General features: G+C 41.6%; 1 long non-coding RNA gene across 1 annotated transcript in view; it reads right to left on the reverse strand.

The window, feature by feature from the left end:
- Positions 1–17,775, reverse strand: part of LOC135330371 (uncharacterized) — a 78,150-nt gene that overhangs the window by 53,829 nt on the left and 6,546 nt on the right. Inside the window, exons 3-5 of the long non-coding RNA XR_010392357.1 lie at positions 16,385–16,495; positions 15,646–15,812; positions 7,608–7,781 (exon numbers count right to left, since the gene is read on the reverse strand). This is a non-coding gene — a long non-coding RNA (uncharacterized LOC135330371). The remainder of the gene's footprint in view (positions 1–7,607; positions 7,782–15,645; positions 15,813–16,384; positions 16,496–17,775) is intronic.

Consider the following 17,775-nt stretch of genomic DNA (forward strand, 5'->3'; position numbering starts at 1 on the left):
ACATCCAGCTCCTTCACTTCTTCCTATATCTGAGCAACACTTCTAACAGACATCTTCCTTCCCTTGACAGATTTCCACTCCCCCCAGAAATTCTGCACTTCTCACATAAACCAGATGCTTTTCAACATTCAAGACCTGAGAGATAGCTGCTAGTGTCATGTTAACAACCCTGCTACTATGGGCTAAAACTTCGACATTAGCAAGACCTCAGTGGACTGTAAGACATCCTCCACCTTGGGTAAACTACACTACCACAAGAATGAGGTGTGTAAGTTATTCCCCTAAAGTAATAAATCCATTAGGCTTTTCCAAGGGAATAGACAAACAGTGCCAGAATGCTAAACGCTGTTTCCTGCATGCCTCATACACGAAAACCTACAGTAGAGCTGGGAATTACTGCCATGGTTAGTGAGCATCTCTGATGTAGCTTACTCAGAAAAGTCCTGCACTGGAGTGCTATAGCTATGTCTTGTAAAGTTCAGGCTTTAAATTTGGACAAATGTGCATTTGAAGAGTCTGTAGCTCAGGCAAGCACAATTGCTTGGAGTGCAGTCTAACCAGCTGTGCACCCATTGTACATTTACTGTGGTCTTAGAGCAGGTTCTTGCCCGACAAGCTGATCATACAAGCTGGCCATAAACAAAAGGATCCAGGCATAATTCAGGTATATCATGTCAGCATACTGCAGTGAACAATACAAGGCTGTTGATTGCCAGACAACCAAGAGCCTGTTTTTGATCATTCAACACACACCTTACAGCATTCAGAAAAACTTTGGAAAGTCCAGTCATTGCTATGGGTATATAACAAATGGAGCAATTTAGAGAAATCTAGTCCCATTTGGTGTCAAGCCCTTTTAAGGAGCCCAGTCTAAGAATGAGGGTCTTCACAAGCTCTTTGAGCTTGCAAGTAGAAGTCAATATGGCAAAGAACAAACTGATACACTTAGCAATTCAGAATTTCTAGCTGTATTGTCCCCACCTCACTTGTGAGCATGATTCAACAGGCAAACACAGGGCCAGAGCTCCAGACAAGCAACTTCTCAACCTGAGAGGTTTTTGCATAAGGCACTTAGTTTGGGAAAGCAGAAGCATGTACCAAAGCAGCAGAGATCCTACACTATACCTCTACTGACAGGCAAGCAGGAGCAAGTGATATAACACTTGAAAGAACTGACAAGGATCTACAGGGTTGGAAGATGCACAGTTCACATCCCTAAAAGGGGGATTTGTTACAACACAAGCTTCTGGTAAGCTGCTAGAGACCACACTCACCTGTTAGGAGAAAAAAGCCTCAGGCAGGCTTTACAGTGAGGATACTAGGGCATAAGAAATTGCTGTAAAAGCAGACATGCGTCCCTGCTCCCAAGGCTTGTCTAGCAAACAGCATCCAGCACAGAAGCTAGAGGTCCATCATTCTGCAGCTGAGATCCGAGGGGCTATTCTGTGCACTGAGCTGATGCCTCTGCTTCTGTGCTCCAGGGCAGGCAGCTTTAATTAGCACAGCCCAGATGTACACAGGCCTCAATTAGATGGTTCATGACCCAGAACACCCAAACAGCTTAAACAAAGTACTAATTCCACTTCAAAAGGCAAGCCTTCTAATTAATTTATACAAGCCTCAAGGCTAGAATTACCATCCAAATACTACTGCTCTTAAAAAGGAGGAAGTGGAGAAGGGAGGGGGTAGAAGTCCAGATAAATTATAGCCTGGAGGGCTGGCACCAGACACATGCACTTCCTAGCCTGGCAGCTGGGACAGCAAAACAACTGGAGAAGTAACACAAAATGCCTGTAAAACTTTGACACAACTTCAGAAGAGGTACAAGTTGCAGTACTTCAGGTTGGCTGCAGCCTTCAAAAGAAGTGAGACTTTAGAACATCTTAAGGCAAACAACGATGCAGTCAGGGAAAAAGCCTTCATTGGGCCTTTAATCCCCCCAACAAAAAGGTATGGTAATTTGCAAATGAGGTTCAGAGAAGATCAAGACAACATACCTTACCAAGCTTATTAACTTGGGCTCCAAACTACAGCTCCTTGCCCTCTTGCTGTCAGATTCAGATGAGCAGTGATGTCTGGCTCAGAGGCAGCAGGGTCAGCAACTGTGCGGCACTGATAGGAAAAGCCTGGGAACACAGGGGAGATAACCTAGATCGTGTCTTCCCTACCCTGCCACTGACCCAATATATGATCAGAAGACAAATACTTATCTTGTTCTCTTTTGGTAATATTAACCTGCATAAATACTTAAATCTAGTTAAGGGAAGGGAACTAGAGAAACACATTAATATATCCCACATGTCTGTTGGCAGTTGGCCGACAACACCTATCTGTCTTTGTCCTCAGCCACAGCCAGATTCCTGCCAGAGCTCTAAGCCAATTCTGACCCAGAAGCCACACAGCCACGGTAGTGCAGTACCAAATCTCATTTAGCAAAGTATGGCCCTGGCGTAACAGAAGAATCCATGAGTCCTTACATACCCAGCAGGCAGAATAGGCAAGATGCCTAGGAAAGATGGAAGAATATTAATCAGTCCATGCAGCAGAATTACTTTGCCTCAGCAAGTTGCATCTCACATATTAAGCTTATGATTGCTTGGCCTTCTCACTACTACAGACCTGGACCCAGTGTGACCCGACAACCCTGAGGGGGCACCCATAGTTCCACCTGGGTTAATCCTCTACCTACCCTCTACAACAGTAGGGCTCAGGAACTTGAGTATTTAATGTGTTGCAACTATTCAAATGCTCTCACCAGTTTTACCAGTGGAAAGCTGACACAGAATAAGCTGCACGTCCACAATCCCACAGGAAATGCACACGGAGTAATGATTCAACTCCAGGTCAGTCTGGTCTCCTCCTATACAGTCACACTTTCTCCAAGTTCACACATCATCATATCGAAATCTTTCAGACTGCTCAGGTGCTTAAAGTCACATGCTCAAGGTAATTCGCTGACCTAAGTCCCCCAAATATTTCATCCTTACAGCAATCAGCAAAGTAGAAATTCCTGTCAATAAGGCACCAAGCAACTTTTCTTACTGACATCCTCACATTCTGCATACCAAGTTTCTGGGCGATCCACAGTCCGCTCCCAGTGCAGGTACTCATACCCACTGCATCAGGAAAAGATTGCACAGAACAGACACTACAATTTTAGCCACTTTCATTCAATTACAAAAAATCTGCAGGGGTCTGAAGCAAAAAGAGGGAAGCCATTTTCTTTTAATACATTATCATGCTGTGCATCTGATCAGCAAGCAAGAAACATACCATGAACTGAAATAACTCATGAAGCCAGTCAACTAAAATACTTAAAGAATCTACACAAAAGCACATGCCTTTGTCAGAGTAACTGGTTGCAAGCCTACATCTCCCAGGACTATTTTTTACAAAAACAAAAGCAAAGAAAATACAAGCTATGTAGGCTTCTTGCCAGTATCTGTCCAAATCATCAGCTTTGTTTTTGATTTAGCTCTGATTTAGCCAATTTCTCTCACATATGAGCAAGGCCCAGTTTTAAAGATGCTCTGCAAGCTGAAGGAGGGAAAAGGCAAACGATACAGAAGCTAGGGCAGTGTGTTCAGAAAGGCTCCTAGGATCTGTACAGAAAGTGTATTTGGTGCCTTCAGCACTCACTCATGGATCATAAAGAAGCTGGGAGATAGGAGAAAGACCTCCAGCTCTTCCCATAAAGCCAGGGGACTTTTCATGGGGGGGAGTACGCAGCTGGGGAGGGGAAAACAGTATCTCTTGCACAGTTTTGTGGACAAATGCAAAGATCACTTTGATAAACAGTCTCTCCTTTTCCCTGCTTGTGAAGATAGTTCTGGTGCTGTCAAATCTTGCCTTTTTTCATAAAGTTTTGCATTCCCTTGCAGAAGTGAGCAAGATAATCACATGCTGCCTAAGATGTGATGTGAAAAAACTAAAGTACCTGGAAGAGGTCAGAAAGAGCCATGAACAGAAGAAAAAGGAGGCTGTGGGTTACAGATGGATGCACTGATGAAAAAGCTCAGTTCCCATCTTCCATGAAAAGGTTTAATGTTTACCTTACTCTCCTCAAAGAGGAACTAAACAACTTGTGTTTAATATAAACCAGAAATAAGATTGTTCTCATTTTAAACCATATCTTGAAAATATCTTACTTCTAGGATACGCAGGTGAATAGAAAGCACAGGAGACAGGCTAGTGTTGTATGCAGTTTTATCGGCCTGTCATTAGTGCTGCTTAGGAGAGAATGGCACTGCTGCAAAACATGAGGACAGGTATAGCATTTGCACTCACATAGGTGACCAATGCAGTAAGATCTCAATAGATAATAGAAACTCAACTGATAATAGAAGAGACTAGAAATCTGAGGCATGACAACCACAGACATGAGGAACAAGGGTTAAAAAGCTACCTGGTGTGCCAATATGCAGTAGCAATCATGACATTGCCTTGGACAGGCTTCCTGACCTCTCAGCTGCTGCCCATTACAGAATCCAAATCAAAGCAACCTGACTGATAACATCACACAGGAAAGTTCACTTCAAAGGCCAACAGCTCCAGAGCACACAGCTTCTGTGGCCTGGAAAGTCACTGCCATCCATCCCAATACGAAAGGACAGCAAGTCTCCAGCAGTCATGCTCCAATAGAGTTGGATGACTCAAGAGCTTTTTGCACGGAGTTTGCTTAATGTATTAGGGACAGATATCAGTTACTGAAAAATAAGCAACTTAGTTTTCTACTCTCAGAATCAACCTAGAACAAAGTGACCAGGGTATTACAAGGACTTGAACTTCAACATTTTGACCACTCTTCTACCGTAGCATTGCAGAATTTCCTCTGCTTCCACCTAAGCACTGCCAGTCCTCCCTGACTAAGCTAAACTGAATTCCTAAACAAAGGAGCAAACACCACCAACTTCTGCATGGCAAGAGAAGCACAGAAGATGAGCCATTGTGCCTCTTAATTACTTGGGCTCTGCAGAACTGTTTCAAACATATTGACACTTTAATTGCAAAGTGAGGGGTATTAAAATACTCCTTCAGGTGTCTGAAGGTATTAGTGACAAGCTCCACCAATTGAACACAGACATCCCTAGATTTTTGTCTCACTGCTTTCTCTTCAGTGATCAGTTTTAGTTTACAGCATATAAGTAACCTTAAATGTACTAGCAGCTGAATTAAAGTTAGAACTGCTGAAACTTTTCTCCAGGTCATAAAAAATACTAACAAGAAAGATTTTTCATTGTAAAAAAAAAGCTTCTTTTTAAGCTGGTCCTTAATGTTTGCTGCTTTTTAGTAGCAGGGATGAGAAAAGGAGCAAGAGGTGCCATTTCAACACACAGGACCTTCAGTAGAGCTGGAGTCTGGAAGTGCTTGGTATCTGGAACTGCTCTGTGCAACTCAAGCACACGCTCTGTGAAGCCCAGTAAAAACTCTAGAGCACACTGCAACCAAAAGAGAAGTGCCTGAGGAGACAAGTTCTTACTTGCCCGAGTTTTGGGCCATTTGCTGGAATGAAGTGATGCTACACCCAACACTATCAACTATCTAGACCCATCAACTATTTAATTAGGCTAGCTCCTACTTTCTCCACCATCACCACCTTGAAGCAGTGGGATCCATTTTAGCTCTACAGAGTACAAGTGAAAGCAAGTTTAAAAAAAAAGTAAAAGATTCAAGGTCTCTGCAGCTGTTAGCCAGTCACACTGATCTGTAAGAAGCTATTAATCTTTAGGCATACACTACTAAACCTGTGTGCAAGTATCTGTCCGCTTCCTCCCTCCCCACCTGCCATAGCTACAGACTCTGCATTTCACAGCTTTCACATACTGCTGCCCCTCTCCACGCGCTCCCTGCTCACACACCTTGCTGCAACACCACCTTGCGTTCTGCGACTTCACAAGAAAGCAACACTTACTGCCAGAATAGATGCGTTTTTCACTGTTTTCAGCAAGGCTTCCTCACCCCTAAATATCCATCCATTTTGAAGAGGTGATACAGCAACAGCTGCCCAGCCAAAGCAACAACTTCAGGGAATTCTTACAGGCAAATTCTGCCAGCTACTAGCTGGTATAGTCAAAAATACTGGGGTAAAAAACTTACTGAAACATTAATTTGTTGATAAGAAAACTCTCCAAGAGTTAAGTTTTATCTTCACCATATCTTCATTCCTATCCTTAGTCCCCTGAGTCTTCAAAAGCCCATGGAAATTTTAAAGCTACATATGTATTCCAACCAAAATATCTTGATAGCACCTGACAAAAGTCTCTGCAGCTGAGGAAAAGCACAACTGAAATATCCTTTTCCCACTGAATCCAGTGGGAAATTTTCCACTGATTTCAGTATAGATAGGAGCTAGCAGGCCATGTGCAAGCCCCCAGAGGACTGCTGTCAGAACAGACTTCTGCCTGTTCTTCCTTGCTCTTGTAGATCTAAACACTCCAACTTGTTTTAGTGACCACACAGGACCAGAGGCCAGCAAGTGATAAGAACCCACACAAAACCTTACATGAACTATCTGCTCTGGGCTGAATTCATCCTTCAGCCTCAAGATCTTTCTACCCATCTGCTTTCAGAAACTGTTGCAACAGCCCACTTGAAACCAACTCAATCAAGTTTTAAAGAAAATCTGGCAGCAAGTTTTAACATTACCTGTTCATTTTAACAGTATTGTAGAAGGAAGACTATCACCCAAGCATTATTTCTGTTGGTAAATATATATTACATGCATATTAGAACACAGGTGTTAAGTATTAGAGCCAGAATTGCAGCATCAACTGTAGAGTTTATAAAAATCAATTCCATTGTGTCTAAAGAAGAAATTTTAGAAGTTCCAAATAAAAGAACTACAAATGACTTTTTCAGCTCTGAAATCAGGATAAATGTTGTCAAAGCAAAAACATTCTTGATAGACTAAAGCTGCTTTAATCCAAAATACCATCTGACCTCCACCAAGAGCGCACTTAATTTTCTTCTTGAGATGTTTTTCCTTTTGAAAGTTCTATAAAGTTTGGTATAATAAGTCATCTCAAAGCTGAAAGACTGAAATATTTAGAAGACAAAAAAACTGTGACACCTTCTCTTAAAGATAAGAGATTCATTTAATAGTCTGATATCTCAAGAACTTGCATTTGCCTCCAAATTTTAAAGTAGAACTAGATGAAATTTTTCCAACTCACATGAATTTTAACAAAAATCCTTTATTTGTTGTAAATTACAACCTCGCAAGGAACCTCTCAGTTGATCTTAAAACTTCTCCTTTCACTTTTTGCCATCCATTCTTTGTTTTACCCTATCTTCTGTTCCGAACATCCACCTTCCTCCAAAATAAAACCATAATAAATGAAATAGAATTAGGAATTAATTATTAGAAAGTAGGTGCATCTTCCATCACAGCCAGAACTAACAGCAGATAGCAATGCAATGAAAATCCAGAGTAGAATCTAGAGGCACTACTTGAGATCAGGTTATCGCTTTATCGGGTTGCAAAGAGAGAATGCTTCCTCCAGACAAACTACCAGCTGTCTAGCTCATCTTCTTAAACTGTAAAGGTACCCACCAGATGTAAAAACCTCCAAAGTCTAATCAAGATAACGGCTGGAAGCCTTAAATACCTCTGTTCATTTTGGTCAAAGCAACTTGCCAGTGAAGGACTGTATGGACAAGGCATACTGCTTCAGACCGAAGGTTCATCTAGCTGAGAGGAAACCAAGTTCTAAGCCATCCACCAGAATGCAACATCCTAGGTAGAGCTGAGGGATATTATGCCAGCATCCCGTTTGAAGCCTCTGGAATAGAAAGGGGAAAAATAAAGGGGTGGGAGGGCACACTACATTCAACTTTCTGCATAGCCCAAGCTAGGTACAAACAGACCTGGAAGGTGGAGGTTGCCACAAAACTGCAGCATGTTAGAGAACAGCACAGACACTCAAGCCCCATTTTTCACCTCACTCCTACAGCTTAGAGCCCAGTGAGGAGGTATGTTCCAGTGTTAGCCTGTCCCTCTTAGAGGATATTACCTTTAGCCCGAGAAGTTGCACATTTTAAAGATCAGTCTCTTGTATTGGTGTTTTCTATCTAAAGCTGAACTGAGTGAGAGATTAAGAAGCTTCTTGATTTTCCTTTAATTGATGTTTACTTTCTGTTGGGGCACACAGACACCAGCATTTCTTTAAGTCACTTGGAACCAGCAATATTTCATACTGCTCTAATTGACATAAGTCATGCGATTCTTATTTATACTCAGGCACAGACACTCAGTTGCAGTTCTTTGGAAAAACAGAAAAATGTCCATTTACTAAACAAACTGTCCAGTAGCCTAAATACTTTGCCTCTTAAAAAAGCTTCAAAGTGTTTGATTATGAGATAAGAGACAGCTGTTACTGCTTTACTCAGCCTGCATTGGCAACAAGAGATGCAGCTCCTTAGATCTGGGGCTGTTCCTTTCACAATCTAGAGAAGCTCCCTTGCTCAGAGAACAGCTCCCTGTTGCTCCGCTGCCCAGGCACCATAAAGACAATTAGAAGGTGCCTTTTCTGTCTGCTAAGTGTGCCCATACCGAGAAATGCCAGCTTCTTTGACCTCTGTTTTCTGAAAGGCTCCCTTAAAGGAGTAACTAATCTTGTCCTAAGCGAAATAAACAACAGATTGAACTAAAAATAAGGGTGACGGGGAAGTTTGGAAACTGTGGTTTAAGGGCAATAATGAGAATTGGAAGGAAATGCAGAGATGCTTTGCATAACACCCACTGTCCCAGAATGGTGTTGATCAGTTAGTAGGTATAGCAAGTAGCAAGATAACTGCTCTGAAACCTAGGATCCATCTCACAGCTAGGGAAAATGCTGTAGCAGAAACAAATGACATCCTTTTAAAAATCAATTTGTCATTTAGAAAAGCCAAAACCTGTTAAAAAAGCCTTGCTCAGTTTAGTACAGCTCTTTCTCCTGCTCACACACTACTGACTAGAAGCCACGTATGCCTTTCTCAAACCCAGACAAGTTTCAGTAAGCTCTGCCTAAAAAGCTTTCAGCCATCTACTCCCTGTAAACACCTGTAACAGCTAGGTAGTTTAGTCTGTGCATTTGACAGCCAAGAACTCTGAACTGTGCCTGCTACTTGTGACTAGACAATTTTTCAATATTGTTTGTTTTGAAGATCCACTCCCCATTCCCAAATGAATTTTCATTAAGGAAACATCAAGAAAGTGTGAACCAGCAAGGGGCAGCTGGGTCATGCCAGCAGCATACACTAGCAAATACATCATTACCCAATTCTATACTGCCAAGCCTGTCTTTCCAGTCTGTCCAGCAGCAACCTAAGCAGCCTGCTGCTCACCAGTTCAGCAGAGCCTATCATGCCATTGTTTTCCTTGGCACTGAAGCATTCCAGTAAAACATCTTTGCTTATTTTTGCCAGACTTCAAAGGCAGCCTACTCTAGAACAGTACAAACAATGAGGTTTTCAAGTCAAAGAAGAAAAAATAAGTCTCTAGTTTCAACGCACATCAGTTCACTCCCCTTTTCCTTGTCCTCAGCTCTGAAATACATCAATATGTACTGCCAAGCATTCCCTGGAATATCAGTATTTGCAATTAAAACCATGCCCTGGCCTAAACACTTATCTGTGTGTCCCACCAAAACACTCACCACCTATGTCCCTTTGTCATTATATTGACAATCATGGAATATGATGGAATCGGGGGAACTGAAAGCTTTTTCCACAGTTGTTTTGCCAACACACACATGTTAAAGTCACCAGCTCGAGAGCTGTGGAACACAAGGCAAGAAACTTAATCTAAGTAGGTGAGCTACGGATTGCTAACTGACTACTGGACTGAATCCTTGTTCCTCCTGGTTGGTGCTCTCTTCCAACTCAGCTGGATCTGTTGAGCACATACCATGCACAGAAAACCCAACCTGGTAGTCAGAATTAAGCTCTTATTTCAGGCAGAGAGGCTGATTGTAGCTGTGTACCTCAGATCTGGATCAAGATTCAGTTACTCATTATCCCCACATTTAGGAAGGTTTGCATGAAAGTGTGGATATTAATGGTTAGAACTGCAGACAGTTCAAATACAGAGCTTCAGCTCGGACCCAAGCCCACTTCCAGTTTAATAGTTTGTATCACATATTTCCATGGAACATGATCTTAGGAAAATTTTTTATTTGATGCCACTATTCACTTAGAGTAACTGAAGGCCAGATCCCAAGCCAAATTATTGGCTTGGCTCCCATGAACCCAATTGCATTCCATCACTTCCTAGTGAGTAGCTCCAGATTCGAACAAAAGAGATGCAACCAAACTCTCAACCCCAGATCAGGCAAAGACCATTTGAGTTACGGCAGTGCTCCTCAGATTCAGCCGATGATGCTGACATTCCTGTAGTGACAGGTGGTCTCATTCCAAAAGAAACTGGCCATGAAGAATCCAGGGAAGATTCTTCAGAAGCTTAAGCCACACAAGAACATTTAAATCAGCAGTTATAGGTAGCTACAGGTGTCCTACTCACATCTGACCTAGTCACCAGTGGCCATATTCTTTAGAAGCTGATGGACATAGGTCACATCCTAAGAATATTACCAGTTCTCAGCCAGTCATATTTATGCACTGCTACCAACATCCTCACCATCTTGAATTTAGAGATCTCTGGACAGCCTTTCATGTATTCCAGCTTTCCCCTCAGCACAAAGAGGGATATGAATTATTCCCTACAGCAAAGGAACTCCACTTCCTCATGCTGTGTGCTCTGGGGTCAGAGCACTGGGACATTTTAACAGTCTTACTAAGAATTCCTGAAAGCTGTAACAGCAGCTAATGGATCTGCCAGATAGGTTCTTAAAAATAGGGTCAAGCTAGTTAATGGAAACTCCAGCCCTCCCATCCCTATTATTTGGTACATATATTAAAAGTATCATTTCACTCATATTAAGCATAAAAACCACTGTACCTCCACTCATATTTTATGCAGTAACAGATTCCCAGTACTATTCCTAGGTCAAAAAATTAAGCATTGATCAAGTCATGTTTACATTACCTGCTAAGGAAACATGGATATGAAAAAAAATGGAGTCTGGTGTCCTAAAATGGAATTCTGCTTCTAGTTGGTCAGGAACAATATATAAAGCACTGCTCTGCGCATTATCCAACCAGCTATAGGACTATAAGCTTATTATTATGACTGACTACACTAATTTGTATGAAATACCTGACTTCAGCCTTCACCTAAAAGCCTCGAGACAGTTCTTCTGTTAAAGGGGAGATATATTCCTTCCATCTACTTCTGTCAGGCTGGGGCTAGAAGTGTTGAAACACCAGGAGCTCAGTTCTCCTCCACACCACTCACTTGAACCACACTGTTACACAGCTGATCCAAGAAAATGTAGAGCCAAGCTGCACGAGAAACACTGCCCTCCATTTCTGGCCTGGATTCCTCACAGGAAGTCTCTATTCTGAGAGCTTTTCAACCCTAGTTTTATACATACAAATTTAAATGTGTGAAAGAAAACAAGAAACCCCAAATCCAAAGCATGGCCTACCACAAAGCCTAGTGAAGTAGCCAGAAGTCTCCATCTTACAGTAAGAAGCTGATCTATTGGTATTTCTTTCTCACTTAAGAGAAAGATGTAAGTTAGAAATAGGGATATGAGTAGAAAGAACCTACAGTTTTAAGCACTACCAGCATAACCCAAGCTCCAACTAGAGCTATGTCAATTGTGAAAACTCACAATACAGACTCCAGATTCTGCAGGCAGTTCCAGGATCATATCCTTTCATTTAAATTTGTTACTTCAGATATTGGTTTGAGATTCACAAAAGGACAGCCCTTCCCCCCAACCATTTTGCTTAGATTTGGCTGAAGCATTACAGTTGAAATGAGAATTGTCACTCATGACAGAAGTCTAGCAAACAACTCTTGAAGCCTCAGCATTGCCTTCTCTCCAAGCCTGAAGTCTACTACTGGTTCAATCCCAAACCCTATCTTAAAGCTTACTTTGGTATTGAATGGGTCTACTCCAAACTTGCAAATGTCTATCTGTAGAAAGCCTGTGAAGCTTCCTACTTGCTCCTAAAAATAGGACAGCACCTTCACTTGAAGCACAATCTCTCCATCTAGAAGAGGAAAGAAAGTACCAACTGAACAGAGAAACAGAGGAAGATACCTTTCAGAAGTGAGACTCACGCCATATCCATAAACTCTGATGTCTTTTGTGACTATCATCCATCTGAAAACCCTGCCAGGTTAAATGTGGGGGAGGGGGAACACCACAGCTCTCAAAACTCACTAAACCAAAGCTTGTAGTTCAGAAATCTTTCATCCTTGACAACCCTTGATTACTTGCCATGGCTGGAGTCCACTAAGTCCTTTCTGTCGAGCAAACACCCTTCTTTGCAATACTACTGTATCTGAGAGATGAGTGGTAGAAGCAGCAGCTGTTAGCACATTTGCAGAACAGTGCAAGCATCATACCAGATGGAAATCATCCCACCCATGCCAGAAAAAACTGAAGACTCAGCATGTGATAAGGTGCTTCATTCCTGCACCACAATCTTCTTCCCAAAGAGCCCAAACAGCACAGATTAATGCTGTCAATTTGAAAAACAAGGCAAAGTGATGACCAGATGACCATGATGTTCCAGAAGTTTTCTTTATACATCTAGGACTGCATCACTGCTACACAACATAAGATGAAATGAACAAAACTGAAATTACACTTTAAATCACTGTAAAAAGCCAGGCACATGGGAGAAAAGTGGCAGTCTTTTCACAGGGAAATCATCAATCATGTGCTTGCCAAAAGCACAAAGCAGTGATTGAGAGCAGTCCTCTTTTACCAGATGGCATGTACTGACAGTTGTTTTTAAAGCTCTATTTACCCTCCCACACAAAGTCACCAAATATCCTCAACTTCCACCAAAATCCAGGTGACATTTCACAGCATGGGAAGAGCAGCACACAGGCCCTGGTTATTAATGCTCTATCGAGGGCTGGCCTTACGGTGGGGTATTCTACAGTAACTGTGTGAAACAAAGAAGATAAGCCTATCACTCAAGCAAAAAATCCTGCGAGGCCAGTACATTCATTTACGTTTCAATAGTTTTAACCTTGTATGGCAACAAAACACTTGAGTTTTCTAGATGTTCACACAAATGTTACTGGCTTCTGAAATATAACTGATCCTAGCCTGAAAGCAAACAGATATTGAACAACTTAAGCCAGAGTTTAGAGGTTCATAAGATATGCAAGTCAGAAAGTGCTTTATACACCCAACCGCATTATAATAACAACAAGCTTCCCATCAGCTACTACTCAAGACATACAGAGTAGCCCTGGAATCCTTATGGGCCACACAAAAGATGCCTGCTTTCTATTGTAAATGCAAAACTTAACATCAAGTCAGTTTTATTAAACTGACCAAGGTCCTGATCCTAACCATTTTCTGCCTCTGAAATTATACAAGACAGCATAGGAAAGAAAAGACTACATAGCAAACTAGTGTATTTTCTTGCCTGGCCACTAGGTCTAAGCAGTTTAGAAGAAACCATTCAGCCTCCTTGCACTTCAGTATATCCATGATTCCTCACCTTTTTTCAGCCCGTTTCAGTTATAAGGTCAGCACACCCCAGATACATGGCCTTTGTTATGGATGGTCTCCAAACCCCATCATAATGCAGATGACTTCCATTAATCGATCGCACTTATCCTCAGCACAAACCTTGCAAGCATACAACCAGCAGTACCCTGCAACAGTTACCCATCCAATATCGATCAGGATAGGTGAAAAGTGCTACAAGCAGCAGCCAATGCTAAAACCACTGGAAACAGAGGGCAAGGGTATGAAAGAGGAAAGAAGGAAAGGAGGTAGTATGAAAGACAGTAATTGGCCTTGTTCTGCACAAAGCTCTCTGAGATCTCAGAAAGACCATGAACAGAGCAATCAGAATAATAACGACTAGGGTCACTGACAACAGGAAGAGACTTTCTGATGTGCAAGTCAAAGCTTTATATTGTATGGACAGAAACACAGCAACAGTTTATCTCAGGAAGACATCTTTATAGAAAGGGAAAGGGAGACTTGATTTTTTTCTCATATCTTTCATTCCTTTGTATTAGCCTGGAAAATAAAAAAAATTTACCAGTTTGTCTCCTAATTAGAATCATCTCATACAGTTTACAGATACCCAATACCGTAACAGCACAATTCATGGAAGACTGTGCAGGAGGCAGCTGGCAGAAGCTGCAGTCTAATTTCCCACTGCCTTTTATAAGACCAATGAAAACAAGGTTTTGGACTACCACATCCAGAAGCCACTTGCCTCAGAAGCCCAGATCTGTTCTTGGAAATCCACATGAGGTTGCTTTCAGAAATAGCTGCTTCTCTCATTTGAGGACAGCATCACAACAAAAAGCAGAGATGCAACTGCCAATAGGTCTAAGTGAAGTGAAAGGGGGTGAAAGAACTCCAGACTTTCTCCCTTGAACTTGATGTGTACTGCTTTGTTATTAGTTTTCCATCTGTACTTCTCTGCTAACAATAGCTGGCTTTGGGATTGGGGCTCTTGGCACAAGATCTGGGAGATCAGACTTAAATCTAGATTTGATAGGCAGTGCCCTACTGGCAAATAAACTGTTTTGAGGATTTATTCTTCTTACTTGAAAATACACTCAGCATGTTGATTGCAGGACTAAAAAACCCACAAGACATCACCATGGAGCTCCCTAGCACAGATCATTGGAAAATACAGCCTTTCACTTGCACTAGGACAGCTGACTGGAAAATTTACTCAGGAATTTATTCAGCAGACCTAAGGATAGAATGGATCAAAACATCAGCAGTCCTTCTCCTTACAAATGCTAAGTCATTCAAATCAAAGTGTCTCCAGTCCACGTTGGTATTTATGTATATAAAAGAAATCTGAGCTACCAGAAACTTACTGGCAATAACTGTACTTAGTTACAAAACAGTTTCAGAATGAGCAGAATGGAGTGGGAACTTGTATTGATCCTATGTCAATATTTAGTGTTTCTGTACCACCCTGTGCTAAATTATATTCCTTCTTCAAAAAAATTAATAATTCATCCTTCTATTTTAGAGGGAAGGAATCATTAGTGGAGTATTTCTATTCCATCTGACTAATCTTGCAGCATTCACCTAAGTAAGAATTTAGCAGAATCCCAACATGAACCAAATTTTCCCTCAGCTTAGCCCAGTCTGGTACAAGCTGGCACTACAGAGGAAGCTATGCATAGGCCTTACACTAAGCACTTGAACATGGGAAAGCAGAAGCTGAGCAGACATGGAGCTCTCATTGCTAGCGATGAGGCAATAACCCTACACTTCAACACAGCAGCTTCACAACAGCTCAGAGCCTGACCTCCGTGAGACTTCTGAAAAATGTTTGTCTGGCTTCAGCATATCCAGGATTGAAAAGGAGAGCAATGCAATAACATGGCAGGGATACTCTTCTTTCAGACTTGCATGGAAGTAGAAGTACCACCACTTCCAGCTAATCCTCACAAATTACACAGCTGGAAAAGACAAGCAACTTGCAAGTAACTATCTGAACTACTGCACTTAACCTTCAGATTTCCAACCCATCCTGGGAGAGACAACATGTTACACAAGGGTGAATTTCTTACGATTGCTGACAAACCTGGCTCAGCTGAGTAGCACTTCTTGAGTAAGCTGTGTTGCAGCTCAGTGAATCACAGCCAGAAGGTAAAGTCACAGCTGTAAAGGCATTTGTGCATGTGGTCTTGGGATAGCAGGAAGATCTAGATGTCCCATGAGGAAAGGGGACAAAGCAGAGAGGGAAAAAACCTGAAGAGGGAGAGAAAGTGACAGACTAAAGAGCTGGTATGAACAATGATTAAACATTACTCATTTTTGCTGGAAGAACTCTTAAGAGATTCTTTGAACATCTGATTTGATAAGTTTAATTCCTCTGGGCAGACAAATTATGAAAGTCTATCCCATATGGGAAAGCTTCTTTGCAAAACTTCTTGTAAGTCCAGTGACTGATCATCCCCCTACTGCCTCCTGGAAGTTTGGCTCTCAGTCTTGGATGGAAGCAGACTGTTATTAGCACACCAGTGAAGAGCTGAGCGCATTTGCTGCCAACAGGCTGCTTCCATCTACCAGCTACCATCTCTCCCAGCTTCCATCAAGCAACTAAATAAGCCTCCAAAACAAAGATCTTCAGTTGTGGGACCAGTCAAGTCAGGCCTTTCCACACCTCAAGTGCATGTTCAAACACCTCACCCGAATTTTTTTTTTTTTTTAATAAAAAAAAGAGCATACAAATATCCCTAACTCTAATAGCAAAAACCTGTCAATAGGAAGATGACAGAAAGCTGATATACTCAGCATCTTTCACAGCCAAGGAAACCAACCTGTGGCTGAACCCTCCAGCACTCCAGCCAGCAGCATTGAGTCTCCTAGAGCTTTCCTCTGAGGACAGCAGGGGCAAGCACTCCAGTTGGCAGAGAATGAGAAGCCACAGCCTGAAAAACAATTGTTTCCACCTTTTTATGTTTATATACCAAAAATTTCAGTTGCATGCAGACTTCGTTTTGCCAAAATTGCCACCAATATAATAAAAAAAGAATCAAATAAACGTCAGGAAAATAACAGGCCTCTACCACACTATGTCGGCAATTTACATCCCAAAAGAGCATACTGTGTTTCTCCCAGAAAGATTTATATAATGCCACACACCTCTTCATAATAAAAGCCAGGGTTTTCCAAGGCACACAAGCAAGCTCCGCATACCCTTTCATATAAGATCCTACAGGCAGTCTAGCTTCTTACCACATCTACAGCACTACTCTCCATCATATTCTGCCCTATATCTTCATTCTAAATGCATATATTAAAATTATGGTTTCTGCCACTGCTGCCAGATGACCCCCACAAAAGAAAAACCCTTGTCTGCCCCACTAACCCCTTACCAGGTAATACAAACAGTTCATGTTTTAAACCAGGAAAACCCCATCTAGTAACCATGGCCAAGGAAATAGACAACTAAGATGCTCCAATGATTTTATCAGCTCCGATAGCTCAAAACTACCTATTAAAATAGACAAAAAGTGGACACCGCAAGAGCCTGCATGTTCAAGTTTAAACAGAGACTCTGAAGTGTGACTTGGTACAATTATAATAAAAATCATGGCTGAAAAACATAGTACTAAAAACTACAAAGTCAAAAGCTTTGATGCTAAGAAACACCAGAATACAAGACAGCTCTTGAAAGCTTTGTATGAACTTGGCATTGTTTTTTATATTCACATGTACATAAATGAATAAATTTCATGAACACTGGAGTCGGTTGCTCTGAACTCTTACAAGCAATTAAAGCTCAAGAAGAGCTAGTTTAAGGAAAGCAACATAGACGATGCTTTTCCCTCTGTTAACATCATTTTGTGAAAGCAGTGAATTTTTCTGCTGACACTAAGCTAGGCAGGTAGCTAGTCCGTAAAGCTTTAGATGAAAGGCATTGATTTCTAGGAATATAAGCAAACACCAAGAAATTTTAGACAACCTTACCTACAGCAGGCTCTACCAGCTACATTAATAATCACAATCAAGTTTTTTTTCCTTATTAAGGCTGATAAGAACAGCCATTCCAAGTTGTGCTCACCTATACAGATAGGATGACAGCTCTGTCCTGCCAAGTTAATGGTCTAAGCACATGCTATGTGTATAGAATACAGACAAACCAGTATACCCAAACTCACTGTGAAGTGAATTAAGAAAAAAATGTTATCTTGGTCTCATGTTAACC

Source organism: Dromaius novaehollandiae, chromosome 20, assembly GCF_036370855.1.
Source record: "Dromaius novaehollandiae isolate bDroNov1 chromosome 20, bDroNov1.hap1, whole genome shotgun sequence".
NCBI classification, from domain to species: Eukaryota; Metazoa; Chordata; class Aves; order Casuariiformes; family Dromaiidae; genus Dromaius; species Dromaius novaehollandiae.